Here is a 15891-nt window from a genome sequence, read left to right as displayed (position 1 = left end):
GACCGTCTTGTCAGTTTTAAAATTGCATTTCCATAATCTTCAATACTTTCACAAGAAATCTGCTTCCTCTGAAATAACTCACTATAGTACATACGCTCAAGTTTCTTTTGGGCAAAACCTTTGCTTTAAACTTTTGCACAGCTGTATCAAAATCATTTCGAATTTCACTATTCAAATCCTCGAAATAGTCAGCAGCTCTGACCCTCAGGTACGCAGGCAACATTTCTCCCTTCCGGCCATCACTCCAACGATTGGCTCGGCTTATCCTGTCAAATATTTTTATCCAGCTTTCAAAGTCTTCACGAACTTTTTCAAAAAATTTCGACGGTGTTACTTGTGATTTCACTTCAGGCAAATCTCTTCGTTCATGAGGTGTAGATGAAATTGGTGTTCGCACTACTGACACAGATGGAGCAGGTGAAAGACTTCTATTTCTGGTTTTCCTTGTACGGCCCATAATTACGTATTTAAATAATCATCCAATAATAAAAAATGTAATGACGAAACACTCACAGTTCAGAAATATTTATAAACGTACATCCAAAAGTTATATCTGGTAGTCCATATGTTGAATATTATAATCCACTAGTTGTTCTTGTTGTATCCCACTTCTGACACCAAAAATGCAATGGCGGTCGAGTTACATCAAACTTTCTGGTTAGGCCGGGTATTATGAAATCACAGAAAATTCAAGAACTAAATAATCCAATAATCTGTAGTATTGTTGTCAAGAAATACACAAGTAAATTCACTAATCTATTTATTAAAATTCCATTCCGGACACTATTTACATAACATACAGTTTACAAAAATGTATAATTGAAATATTCATTAGCAAATTACTTTCACACGGTATAAAATCGGCAACAGTGTCTAATACTGTACACACACAAAAACCCACGCATAGCGTCCAATCCTATGCGGACAAAACCACGCATCAGTGTCCAATACTGAGCGGAACCACGCAACAGTCTCCAATACTGTGCGGACAAAACCACGCATCAGCGTCCAATACTGAGCGGAACCACGCAACAGTCTCCAATACTGTGCGGACAAAACCACGCATCAGCGTCCAATACTGAGCGGAACCACGCAACAGTCTCCAATACTGTGCGGACAAAACCACGCATCAGCGTCCAATACTGAGCGGAACCACGCAACAGTGTCCAATACTGTGCGGACAAAAAGAATATAAGAAATAATAATAATTCCAAAGCTATCAGTAATCTGCTAAGATATATCTAAAAATGTTATGAGCTGAATAACAAAAATCTGAACCTTATATACACATCATCTCCAAATATTCTCCAAATATTCTCCAACTGACCTAAATAATCTCCAAATATTCTCCAACTGACCTAAATATTCTCCAAATATTCTCCAACTCTTTGTTTACAAAAATAAAACATATAAATCAAATAAAAGTATTTACTACGTGACCTTGGAGAACATGCTATGTTAATCTCTTATAGCAGGATGGCTATTTGACTTGATGACTTTAACAGACGATAATCAAAACGTTAATATGACAAAATTAATTACAGTGGACATAAAATTACACTTGTACACAACATTCACTTTTAGTTTATGTATATGGGTCATTTTCAAAAAATGTCGAATTTTCAGTACACCCATACTAAAATTTTTATTTCTAATGGAAATTTCAGTTGTAATGGTTTAAATGAAGGCTTGTCGGATTTGTGATTCAGAACATTAATAATAAACACACCTTGCATCTATTTTGATAAGATTAAACTGCATTTAAGTCCGATTTTGGGGGTATTTGTGTGCGTACATTGTCAGAAAAACACATTTCAAATGATTTTTTTTCGATTTTCTGATCGCCTTGATATCTGCAAAAGGGACTTTTTAAGAACTTTAATTATAATTCTAACGAAAACCGTAGCTTCTTTATCATTGTATGTAACAGATTATCTACAAACTAAATTCAATCATCGTACAGGAGGTTCATGTCTATCCTGTTACCGCTACTTACATCAGTCGTTAAATTATTCTCCCTATGAATATTGAATCAGTCAGTGTTGATTTCAAAAATGCAAAGTAATCTTTACATTTAAAACGCCTCGTTTCTTGAACGACAGTGTAGAGAAAAGAAATTTCAAGACATTTAGTGAAAAAAATAGAGCGTACTTTTTTTCATGTCTATGCTGTTACCAACCATTTTGATTAATTACACTAACAGTATGGTTGTAAAAAGTGCAATAACGTGTTGGAAACCAAATTCACAATAGAAAACCATAATCACTTCACCAAAGGGAGCAGTTAGTTCACAACAGCAATCAAAAACGAAGAAATTTGTCTATCCTGTTATGTCTATCCTGTTACTATGGTTGCTATGGTTACAGTAACAGGATAGACAATTATAGACAAAAACGTCGTTAAATTTTTTATCTTAACATGTAGGTGGAAAACGAATGAAATATTTCATTGTTTGAACTCATCTTAAGGTTATAACGTCTTAATCTTCCCAATTAAGCATTTGCAGGTGCAATACTGATATCGATAACAGGATAGACAGAAAGGTAACAGGATAGACTTTTATATAGTGATATATCAGAAACGTACGTTCCTGTTACCAACGAAATAAAGAGAAAAGTAAATTAACTTATGAGGGATTTACTTGATGTTGGGTTTATTTGAAAGGGTGAAAAAAGGCCGAACAACATAAATTGCTATCTTAGACTTGCATTACTGGTGGTAATTTTTACAACCTTTGAAAACCAATTTTTAGAGCCATTTTTCAGTACAACCTAGACAATTGGCAAATAATCTATTATTTTACAGAATGAATATATATAGAAGTTTATTCTCTTGAAAATCATCTAATTGGTAACGTAAAACAAGCTTAACATTTTATCTAAACCTTTTCTTAATAACCCAAAATTTCTTTTAATTTGAAAATGGTAACAGGATAGACAAAATATTGTACCACCGATCAAAAAATGTTTCAAGATATTCTTGTATGACATCATTTAGATTGCATCTTTTAATATGTTGTTCATAAAGTACTGTTTGTTTTGATTTGCTTATGTAGAGGGTTGTTTGAATAAGTAACTTTTAATAAATTTTTCAATTTCAAAATTCGACATTTTTTGAAAATGACCCATATATATGACGTCACATTGTTTAAAAGTTGTAATACAAAATTTTGAGATAACGTGTGTGATATTTAGAAATGGCAGACAAGTGTATCATTATCATGGTTATAGTTTAGTATAATGCTATTGGGATATCGAGACACTTAAGCCATAAGTTCGAATCCCGGCGGAGGAAAAACAAAAACTTGCTTCTGAAAATTTGCAAATTTAACTTTGTTGTGCTGATATTTAGAGTTATAAGGTCTGTCCACTTGTCTGTGTAAAGAAACCATATTAATGTGATAGAGACCTAGGGTCATTTGATTTGAGGTCCTAAGTTAAAAAAAGAACAAAAAAAATAAGGTCAGGGTCAAAGGTTAAGGTCATGTTCTAAATTTTTATATTGGCTCATTTTCACCTCTTTTTAGAAACCGTATAAGATATCGACATATATGATTTGAAATAAATTGTTAGTTGTGACATGTCGAAAAACATACATTTTGGTTGAAAGGTGCTTAGACTTTAAATGGGAGTGTTAACCTTTCTTATATTTAGAATTATGCGTAAAGTAATATAACTCATTAACCATATATGATTAAGACCTAGGGTCTGTTGATTTCATGTCCTTAGGTTCTGACCTTGAGATTTGAGTCAAGGTCATAGGCACATTTGACGTTATAGATATTAACCTTTGTTTTAAATTCATATTTATATACATCATCAAGCCATAGGTCTTAATGCATTAGTTACAAGCAATATGACCTTGAAAAATCAACATAAAGTAATCGTGTGTAAAACGGAAGTGGTACTTTTCTGTTTTTATTTTATGTAAAAGTATCTTGAACACTATATTTTTGAAAGCAGTATCGAATTAAGTTAAACTATCAAATAATTTCCGGAAATGACATTTTTCTGACCGGTAGTAACAAACTATCGACCTTATTTCAAAGAAAACGAATAAAAACCATATATTTTTGGATTCAGCAAAAATAGGCTATCATTTGTCACTGTAAATTTATGACATTTGCAACAGAATTTTAATATTTATATATCAAAATATATCGTTTGGGATGGATTCTCTGAACAGTTGGTTTTTAGTTATGTATAAAATGTGTTTTCAGCCATGAATGACCTTCAGTGTTGATCCAATGGATGGATCTGTGGTATAGTTTTCACTTGTTTAGACGTTATCATAATGATTATATATATATATTTATCTATTTTTTAAATTTCAGACAGTAAAAATGTTGGTTGCAGTAGTTTTGATGTTTATCTTTACCTGGCTTCCTTTGCATTCACTAAACATTTTGGGTGATATAGATCCATCCATCTACGATAGAATGTATGTCCATATGGTATGGCTTGGATTTCATTGGCTGGCGCTAAGCAACAGTGCATCCGGGTGTGTTATCTACATAGCAATGTCTTCCGTGTTCCGTAATGGTTTCAAAAGATGTTTGTATAATGTTTCTTGTTGTCGACTTTATTGTATAAAGTCTTCGTTAACTTATAACGATTCTCGATTGAAGAGAAGCTATTCGGATTTTTCGCCAAACATACGAAGATGTTCCTCAGACGCGTCATCTGTGTATAGGCTAAAGTCATGGAATAAATTGTCGTTAGAAATGGACCCTATAAACAATAACAGAGGTAGACGCCATTCGGTTGATGTTACCTGTTGATATGGATCATCATAGTACTGACTTAAGCCGTTGGATATATTGTCTACAGAAATGACCAGGCTCAAGTTAGCAACCGAAATGAACCCTTCGAACACATATTAAGGCAGACGTCATTCGATAGATGTTACCTATTAAAATTGGACCATCATCGTACGGTTTTAAGCCATGGAATAAATTACCGTTAGAAATGGAACCTTTGAACAATATTAGAGGTAGACGCCATTCGATAGATGTTACCTAATAAAATTGGTCCATCATCATACGGAGTTAAGCCATGGAATAAAGTGTCTTTAGAAATGGACCCTTTAAACAATAATAGAGGTAGACGCCATTCGATAGAAGTTACCTGTTAAAATGAACCATCAGCGTACAGACTTAACAGCTAAACCATGGAATAAATTGTCTACAGAAATGAACAATTTGAACAATAATAGAGGAAGACGCCACTCGATTGGTGTTACCTGATAAAATGGGCCATCTTCGTAAGGACTTAACAACTAAACCATGGAATAAATTATCTACAGAAATGGACTCTTTGAACAATTATAATAGAGGTAGACGCCACTCGATTGGCGTTACCTGTTAAAATGGAACATATTCGTACGAACTTATAACAGCTAAACAATGGAAAAATTGTCGATAAAATTAGACCCGTCGAACACTCGGTAAATGTATCCCGTTACTAGACGTATTAAACCTTTTGAGTATGAGCTGAATTTTCACCGAATGAACCGGCTGTAATGAACCAAAGATCTATCCCAGGATATTTAACCATCTGGTTATGACAACGTCAAATGTTTTGAAATGTGATGCAATATTTTGCCGGTATAAAGCATGTATAAGTACTTTCAATTTATATGAATAATGTCGCTCGATAAAACACCATTTAAACACTGTAATGTCAATCAAACAAAATACAGAAATTATTTCAAATTATCTGTGATAATGTAAATCTAATCATGCTGAATTTTCCCCGTCAATTAACAATAAACAATTATTAAAGAATCGACACAAAAGGGGCAAAATTGGCGTTATCCTCAGTGTTTTTTCTTGAATATTTTTGGCCGTTTTTATCTATTCTTTATTCAACATGGCCGATATGGCTAACAATAGAAAATAGGGATACAATGTTAGCAGGGGTGTGGAAATGCTATGCCCGACTCGCCCGACTCGTACATTTTAACACCCGGACAAGTAATTATTTTTGTCTTGGTTGCCCGTGGACAAGTAAAATAATATACATGACAAAATTCAAATTCAGCAAAAATATAGGATTAATTTCAAAACGTATAAAGATGTTTAATTTATGTAAAAGAAACCAATAATCAGCGAGTAAAAACATCAATGTTCATGACGATAAATATTACATAACTCCGGAAATAGATCGATTACCAAAATGAGTAAAAATAAGTATGCAAACCCGAGTCGCGTAATATTGCATTGGCTTTGTCCATTGACCCGGGATCGTCGATTATATTTTATCCACTATTCACTGGAAGTGTCAATTCTTAAGATTTTGAATCGAGATTCAGATTGATGAATACTTTTAAAATCAACATCGGGCAAGCAAGACAAAAAGAATGACGAATCGAAAGCATGAAACGCAATCGGAGATGGTCAAGGTGTAAAAAAAAAAAAAAAACGGAAGCGAGAATATCGGACATCGTGAATATCAGATTATCCCTTGGAAAGAAATTCAGATAATAAGTTTTGTTTTTGTCTTATTTATAGATCAAAGGCAACCTTATGTGTTGTCTAAGTGATAAATAGAAGTGTTTAACTACCAAAAAAAAAAAAAAAAAAAAAAAAAAAAAAAAAAATAAGTGTGTCAGTTGCTAGAAATAATTAGTTAATCTATTATTTAGTTTCCATTTCTTGACTCACTGTCCTCTAAATTTAGTATATTATGTAGTGTACCTACTGGCTACAATTTTTATTAAAAAACAATGCTGAAAACTTTACATGTCATTTCATTTAGTTGGTTAGCTTTTGAGTTTCTGTTCCATTGATGTTATAAACCCATTTCCAACATTCCTAAAATTTTACACCTATATATAAACCAATTGATTTCACTGATTTGTTTGGGATGCAAAACAGTGCTAAGAATCATATATTAACTAACAATAAAATACTACAATATTTATTGGGACCATCAGGGCAAGTAACTTTTTTTCCGGACAAGTAAAATTTACAGTTTTACTTGCCCAGGGACAAGTACTCACAACAAATATTTCCACACCCCTGAGTTAGTTTAAATAGACAAATCTGAATGGAGAATGATGTTCACATTGTTGAGATCTTCCTTTTTACAACAACAAAAATGACGAATATGACCCTTATTTTCTCTTTTATCTCGGAAACACATAAAATTGCAATGAATGATACAGCACATACAAATATGGCCGATTTGATGAGACTGTCGTACAAAGTGAGAGGTTTAGCGCTATAAAACCAGGTTTAATCCACCATTTTCTACATTTGAAAATGGCTGTACCAAGTCAGGAATATGACAGTTGCTGTCCATTCGTTTTTGATGTGTTTTGTCATTTGATTTTGCTATGTGATTAGGGACTTTCCGATTTGATTTTTCTCTGAGTTCAGTATTTTTGTGATTTTACTTTTTTTTCAACGGCCGATTTGTTGATTTTTTTTTTGGTATTTTTTTTTTCTCTATTTTCTCGAAAATTATAATACATGTAGAATTAAACAGTGATCAGCAATACAAACTCTTCAAAGTCTACACCAATAGATACATAAGATATAAGAAGATGTTGCATGAGTGCCAAACAGACAACTCACGCGAAGGCGTTTATCTCACACATGATACTTATTTGGTCTGAAATAACATTGAGAATGGAAATGGGGAATGTGTCAAAGACACAAAAAAACCCGACAAAAGAGCAGACAACAACCGACGGCCACCAATGGGTCTTTAATATACCGAGAACATACCGCACCCACAGGTGTGCTTCAGCTGGCCCCTGAACAAAAAAATGTGTACTAGTTATTAGTTATCAAAGGTACCAGGATTATAATTTAGTACGCCAGACGCGCGTTTCGTCTACATAAGACTCATCAATGACGCTCATATCAAAATATTTATGAAGCCAAACAAGTACAAAGTTGAAGAGCATTGAGGATCCAAAATTCCAAAAAGTTGTGCCAAATACGGCTAAGGTAATCTATGCCTGGGATAAGAAAATCCTTATTTTTTCGAAAAATTCAGTTTTGTAAACGGGAAATTCATAAAAATGACCACATCATTGATATTCATGTCAACGTGTTGACTACTGGGCTGGTGATACCCTCGGGGACGAAACGTCCACCAGCAGTGGCATCGACCCAGTGGTATAAATAGTTATCAAAGGTACCAGGATTATAATTTAGTACGCCAGACGCGCGTTTCGTCTACATAAGACTCATCAGTGACGCTCATATCAAAATATGTATGAAGCCAAACAAGTACAAAGTTGAAGAGAATTTAGGATCCAAAATTCCAAAAAGTTGTGCCAAATACGGCTAAGGTAATATATGCCTGGGATAAGAAAATCCTTAGTTTTTCGAAAAATTCAGTTTTATAAACGGGAAATTCATAAAAATGACCACATCACTGATATTCATGTCAACGTGTTGACTACTGGGCTGGTGATACCCTCGGGGACGAAACGTCCACCAGCAGTGGCATCGACCCAGTGGTGTAAATAGTTATCAAAGGTACCAGGATTATAATTTAGTACGCCAGACGCGCGTTTCGTCTACATAAGACTCATCAGTGACGCTCATATCAAAATATGTATGAAGCCAAACAAGTACAAAGTTGTAGAGCATTTAGGATCCAAAATTCCAAAAAGTTGTGCCAAATACGGCTAAGGTAATATATGCCTGGGATAAGAAAATCCTTAGTTTTTCGAAAAATTCAGTTTTGTAAACGGGAAATTCATAAAAATGACCACATCATTGATATTCATGTCAACACCGAAGTGTTGACTACTTGGCTGGTGATACCCTCGGGGACGAAACGTCCACCAGCAGTGGCATCGACCCAGTGGTGTAAATAGTTATCAAAGGTACCGGGATTATAATTTAGTACGCCAGACGCGCGTTTCGTCTACATAAGACTCATCAGTGACGCTCATATCAAAATATTTATGAAGCCAAACAAGTACAAAGTTCAGTGATAATGGACGTCATACTAAACTCTAAAATATATAAAGGAACTAAAATTGAAAATCATGCAAAACTTACAAAGGCCGGAGGCTCTTGACTAGGGTCAGGTGCAAATATGCGGCGGGTTTAAACATGTTTTTGAGATCTCAACTCTCCCTTAACAAATGTGTATTGTCTATGTGAAGATACTTGTCTGTACTGAAAATCAATTTAAGTGTGTTTTTTTAATATAAATTGACTGTTACAAAACTTTAATTTTTTTTTTAAAAACTAAGGATTTTCTTATTCCAGGAATAGATTAACTTAGCCGTATTTGGCACAGCATTTTGGAATTTTGGGTCCTCAATGCTCTTCAACTGTGTACTTGTTTAGCTTCATAACTACTTTGATCTGAGCGTCACTGGTGAGTCTTATGCAGACGAAACTCGCGTCTTACCTATTGAATTATAATCCTGGTACCTTTGATAACTAATTAAGATATTCTTATTTAACCATGGTTTCAGTAAATCTTATGGTATATATGTCAACCTACTGTTACTTGATTTGCGTCAATTGAAGTGCTAACGGCAATTGTGAATGTTTGATTCCCATTTAAGTGTGAAATGATATGACTTACTAGCATTTAATAGTTGAAATTTGTCGATTTTATTAGCTTTCATTACTGCGAGTACTTTTAGATCGGTACTATGTATCTTATCGTCTTTTTGGTATATTTGTGTACCACTGCCGTAGGTACGGGGCGCCGAATGGGACTCTTGTGATTTTGTACTCGAAATTCAATTTTGTACGGACAAAAGTGAGTTTTGTTCAACAAAAATGAGTTCAGTTTAACAAAATTTGTAGCATACTACAAATTTAAAATTTTGTCGTACAAAATTATCTTTCAGTGGACAAAAGTTACTTTTGTCATGACAAAATTCATTTTTGTAACACAGACTTTACTTTTGTTACCTAATTTGAAAATTGGGCGACAAAAGTCAATTTTGTATGCAAGTTTGTTTAGTTTGGATTCTGTGAACTAATTTGCATACAAAATCGACTTTTGTGAGACAAAATTGACTTTTGTGAGAGACAAAATTGACTTTTGTGAGACAAAATTGACATTTGTGAGACAAAATTGACTTTTGTGAGACAAAATTGACATTTGTGAGACAAAATTGACTTTTGTCTCACAAAAGTCAATTTTGTATGCAAATTTGTTTAGTTTGGATTCTGTGAACTAATTTGCATACAAAATCGACTTTTGTGACACAAAATTGACATTTGTGAGACAAAATTGACTTTTGTCTCACAAAATTGAATTTTGTCTCACAAAATTGAGTTTTGTCTCACAAAAGTCAGTTTTGTCTCACAAAAGTCAATTTTGTCTCACAAAAGTCATAGTCAATTTTGTCTCACAAAAGTCAATTTTGTCTCACAAATGTCAATTTTGTGTCACAAAAGTCGATTTTGTATGCAAATTAGTTCACAGAATCCAAACTAAACAAATTTGCATACAAAATTGACTTTTGTGAGACAAAAGTCAATTTTGTCTCACAAATGTCACTTTGTCTCACAAAAGTCAATTTTGTCTCTCAAATGTCAATTTTGTCTCACAAAAGTCAATTTTGTCTCCCAAAAGTCGATTTTGTATGCAAATTAGTTCACAGAATTCAAACTAAACAATTTTGCACACAAAATTGACTTTTGTCTCACAAAATTGACTTTTGTCTCACAAAATTGAATTTTGTCTCACAAAAGTCAATTTTGTCTCACAAAAGTCAATTTTGTCTCACACAATTGACTTTTGTGTTTTAATATCCATATCAGGTAACAAAAGTCAATTTTGTATGCAAATAAGTTTATATTTGCATACCTTTTTGACAAAATTGACTTTTGTCATGACAAAAATGAATTTTGTCTACACAAATGAATTTTGTCTACACAAATGAATTTTGTCTACACAAATGAATTTTGTCTACACAAATGAATTTTGTCATCACAAAATTGAAGTTCTCATAAAACAAGTCTGTATCACATAGTTTTGTAAGACAAAAATGATTTGTTATGACAGAATTGAATTTTGTACAAAACCACAAGAGTCCCATTCGGCGCCCCGTAGTAGGCGACGGGGATATTAATTGTTTCCGTTGACCGTCTGTCCTGTCGTCGTTCCATCCGTCCGTCCCATTTTCGTTGCAAAACATGAGCAGGGGAGTTCGTGCCATAAGCATGATAAGACTCATTATTTTATTTTTTATTGTTTTGTAGCGACTTAACGAACAAACCCTTTCAAAAACCATTGATAACTCTCCCTTAATACGAGATCTTGGTGACCTCACTTTTAACAAATTCTAATCATGAAAACGGTCGTACTTTTATTTGTTTATCACTAAAGAAATAATTCAATTTGCTGGGGTATTATATATATATACTGTTTTCAAAGTTAAGTTATTACATATAGTTTGCATTTAAAATGTGTTAATTTTTGTATTAGTTTCAGGGTTGTCTGTTTCGTCAAGGTCTTATTATGTAAAATAAATTTAACTAACTGACATTTCAGAGAAGATTCAGCACTGATTCGTTCAGTCATGGAACATTTTCGTCATTAAATATGTTTTTAAAGGCAGCCTATCCGACACATATTACAGCGAAGTCAACAAAGGTGATCTCTTCCCCCAAAAATAAAAAAAACCCAAAATATGGTTAATTAAAAACCAAGTCTTCAGATAACAATTGAAGGTCTTTCCACCTCGATAATAAGAATGAAATTTAAAAAAAACGATGTGAGAAAATGTTACTCCGTGTTGACGTAATGTGGTAAATCAAACTGTTAAAAAAATAAGATTAATAGGTTAATGCAGAAGACTTAATTGTTTTATAATGAACCAGAAAGAATTTTTAGCAACAGTCAAAATCTAGAACGTCAAATTGACCTTTGACCTTGACCTCAATTTTGAGGTCATAGGTCAGTGATCTCAAATCAAAAGACCCCAGGTCAATCACTTGTATGGTTGTGGAGAAATACTGATTTCAAATACATAAGGGGAGAAACTATAAGGGTTAAACAAAACTCTGACTTGAATAGGTTGAAGTTGCGCCTTATTGTAAACAGTTATTTGGTAAACACTTCATATCATTTACTGTAAAAGTTTCTTTTGAATAACGATAACAAGGAAAATTCAAAATTAATAACATGACCTTGACCTTTGACCTCGACCTCAATTTCCTTCAAATGGACCAAGGATTTCATATCAAAAGACTGTAGGCCTCTACGACTTATAACGTATGAATTTATCCAACATATCGCCTATCTTAAATTTTCAAAAGGAAATACCTCCCATAAGATGTCTTCCGATCACTCCAGTCAAAATTAACCAAATCGTTCTTAAGAGTAGACGAACAATTTGGCGAAAACAGCTTGTTAAAATCTTTTACAGTTTTTGAGATAAAGGAATAACAAGAAAAGGGGGTGCAGGGAGATAACTTCTATAAGAATAAGTGTTCGGTCAAACAGGGTGAGTTTTGAACCCCCCATTACTGAGAACAATTGAAGGTCTTTCCACCTCGATAATGAAATTAAAAAAAAAAAAAACGATGTTAGAAAATGTCACTCCGTGTTGATGTTATGTGGTAAATCAAACTGATACATACAAAAATAAGATTAATAGGTTTAACCGTTTATGCAGTATGAATTGTTTTATAATGAACCAGAAGGAGTTTTTAGCAAAGGTCAAAATCTAGAACGTAAAATTGACCTTTGACTTTCACCATAATTTTGAGGTCATAGGTCAGTGATCTCATCATGATTATGTTATCTAGTGCAAATTGGAGTTTAAGATGATCCCGAGTGCTTAAAGTACAAATTTAATATCTACTCATTAGAGCTATCTGAATACTTGGAGGATTATGCATTGAATTTATAAATTCAGGAAGACACAAGATTATTACTGAAAATAATATTTAGTACGAATTTGAATTGTTCTGTTTTTAGTATTTATTTGCTTATTCTACTGATGTACTTGATAAGCAAGAAAACAATGTTACCATCGATACTTTATTACAAACAAATTCTAACAAATAACATAAATATTCGTAATGCTCTTTTAAAGATTTTGATAATATTTTGTTTAAGACATTTTGATGAGCAAACAGTTGTGTACAAAAACAAATGAAGTGCGAAAATTAACCTCTCAAGGCGTCAAGACAGATTAATCATTTTGGTATAATTCAATATTGCAGTGTCTTATATATACACAATTGCAAAAAATATTAACAACTTTACTTATTTTCTTAACGGGAAAATTCGTGAATTTTTACTTATCATCTTATAAATACCATTAAAAACATATTCACCAAGTTTGTTCTCGATATGAAAATTAATAAAGAAGAAAATTAGGATGAAATTTTAAAAAAAGGCACGATAGGAGGTTTGAGAAGAAAACAAAGGTCGGTTGACTATTTATTTAAAAGAAAAAGTCAAAATATACTAATAGAGTGAAAAATAAAAAGCCCCCCCCCCCCCCACACACACACCCTTCCCTTTCGTTTTGATTTTTTTTATCGAAAGTTGTACTACAGACTGAGAGCATTTCATGAGGGCCTTAGGTGGGTCCTTCAATTTTATTTTCCTTAATGGTGTTGGCTCCTCTGTTTCAAAATAACCAGCTTTTTAAAAGACCCTTTGATATTATATCAATTACAGAACTTAAAAATTAGGAAAAAGATAGGTCCGTGTCCTTGGTTTTAAAATATATACTTTGAATATTTGGCGGGAAATTATTCTCTCTAGATTTGTCTTACATTTAACCACGTTTCTTTCAAAAACTATGAATAAAAACAAAGTTATAAGATTTTCATAATTTTTTTTCAACTTTATGTAATAAAATGATCAAAAGAAAAGTATTGGTTATCAGGCAATTTTATTATTGGCATAATAGAGGATTCCGAATATCTAACAAAAAAATCACATTTATCTCAACTCGGCCGATTCCGTACATACCCTTACATAACGAGGGAGAGTAGCGGATTCTACCGAGGATTGCCGAATGAAACAGAGACAAGAGAAGCAAACATCCTTAATTTTCTAAGCCAGTTTTCTCTTTTCTTTATGTTTTATTCTCTATCTTAAATTATTTGCCTAGTTATCTCTATTATTTATTTATTAGCACTTTATTGTGTCCTTTATGCCCATTATTCTCTTTTCTCTGTAGCTACTCTTCCATATCATTTTTGATTGATATGACGTATGGTAATCATAGATGCTATGCCATTTTATAATGGCAGTTAGAACATACCGGTATCATGGCATTCCTTTTTTCCTAAATTTACCTTTTTAATAACAAAAAAATAACAGCTGTCAACACAATATTAAAAAACTGAGCTTAATCCATAAAAAGCCGTGAAATCTCCTATGGCGAAACAATGCTGCCAGAAACATCCCCCAAATAGAAATAAGTGTAAATTAATATGTAGTTATTTTTCACAAATCAAAAATGTCATCTAATGAAAGAGGGACGAAAGATACCAAAGGGACAGTCAAACTCATAAATTTAAAACAAACTGACAACGCCATGGCTAAAAATGAAAGACAAACAAACAACAGCACACATGACACAACGTAGAAAGCTTATAAAGAATAAACAACACGAACCCCACCACAAAACTAGGGGTGATCTCAGGTGCTCCGGAAGGGTAGACTTGCACTTTGGATACCATCCTTGACATTCACACTTATAGTCGATCATCACAATATATTACTTAAGATGGATTTTCTCTTTTTTAACAACATATTTGAATATTCATTATTGGCTTGTTACAACCAGAAAACAAAATCATCATAGAAACTTGTCCAAGCTCTTCTTGATGCTCCCTGGTACATCCCACTTATCACTTGGGCTAGTAATAAGTTGTAAAATTAATATTATATTCAATATATATGTACGCTACCTTCTAACTTATATAGCCTTTAATACAGTCATAATGATTATTCATACATTTTCTAATGGTTGTTAAAACGTTAGTTTTAATTGTCCAACATACTCTTCTATTTTAAAAACTCAGTAAGAAAAATTGAGAAAACATTTTTTTTTTTTTTTTTTTATCTTTTGATAATTTTTCTTATACTTTGCCATAATGTAGGTTTTTACTATGCTTTTTCTATTTCAAAAATATGATAAAACGTAAGGGTCACCATGATACTTTTCGTGATAAGATGTATAAGGGTATTTTGAAAGGTATACGTTTTAGCAAAAAATATGAGAAGACAGGTTTTTGATATGATTAAAGAAACTTAATTTCTAGCTACAAGATTTTTGTTAACCGTTCCTTTAAAATAAAGTTTACTAATAGTTATCAAAGGTACCAGGCTTATAATTTATTACGCAAGACGCGCGTTTCGTCTACATAAGACTTATCAGTGACGCTAAGATCAAAATAGTTATAAGGCCAAACAATTATAAAGTTGAAGAGCATTGAGGCCCCAAAATTCCAAACGTTGTGCCAAATACGGCTTAGGTAATTTATGTCTGGGATAAGAAAATCCTAAATATTCCGAATGATTCAAACTTTTGCAAACAGTAAATTTATAAAAATGACCATATAATTGATATTCATGTCAACAGCAAAGTGCTGACTACTGGGCTGGTAATACACTCGGGGACAAAACGTCCACCAGCAGTGGCATCGACCCAGTGGTGTTGATAATTATCAAAGGTACCAGGATTATAATGTAGAACGACAGACGCGTATTTCGTCTACATAAGACTCATCAGTGACACTCAGATCAAAATAGTTAAAAAGCCAACCAATTATGAAGTTGAAGAGCATTAAAAGAGTTATCACCCCTTATGCTGGTAACTATATGTTGATAAATGATAAATCTAGTTCTTTGTGTAAATTTGGAAATTTTGAGGCAAACTTTTGTTACAAGTAATCTTTTTATTGGATAAAAACATTTTTATGTT

This window comes from Mytilus galloprovincialis, chromosome 14 (assembly GCF_965363235.1).
Source record: "Mytilus galloprovincialis chromosome 14, xbMytGall1.hap1.1, whole genome shotgun sequence".
Taxonomy (NCBI): domain Eukaryota; kingdom Metazoa; phylum Mollusca; class Bivalvia; order Mytilida; family Mytilidae; genus Mytilus; species Mytilus galloprovincialis.
Note: the sequence above shows the minus strand (reverse complement) of the source record.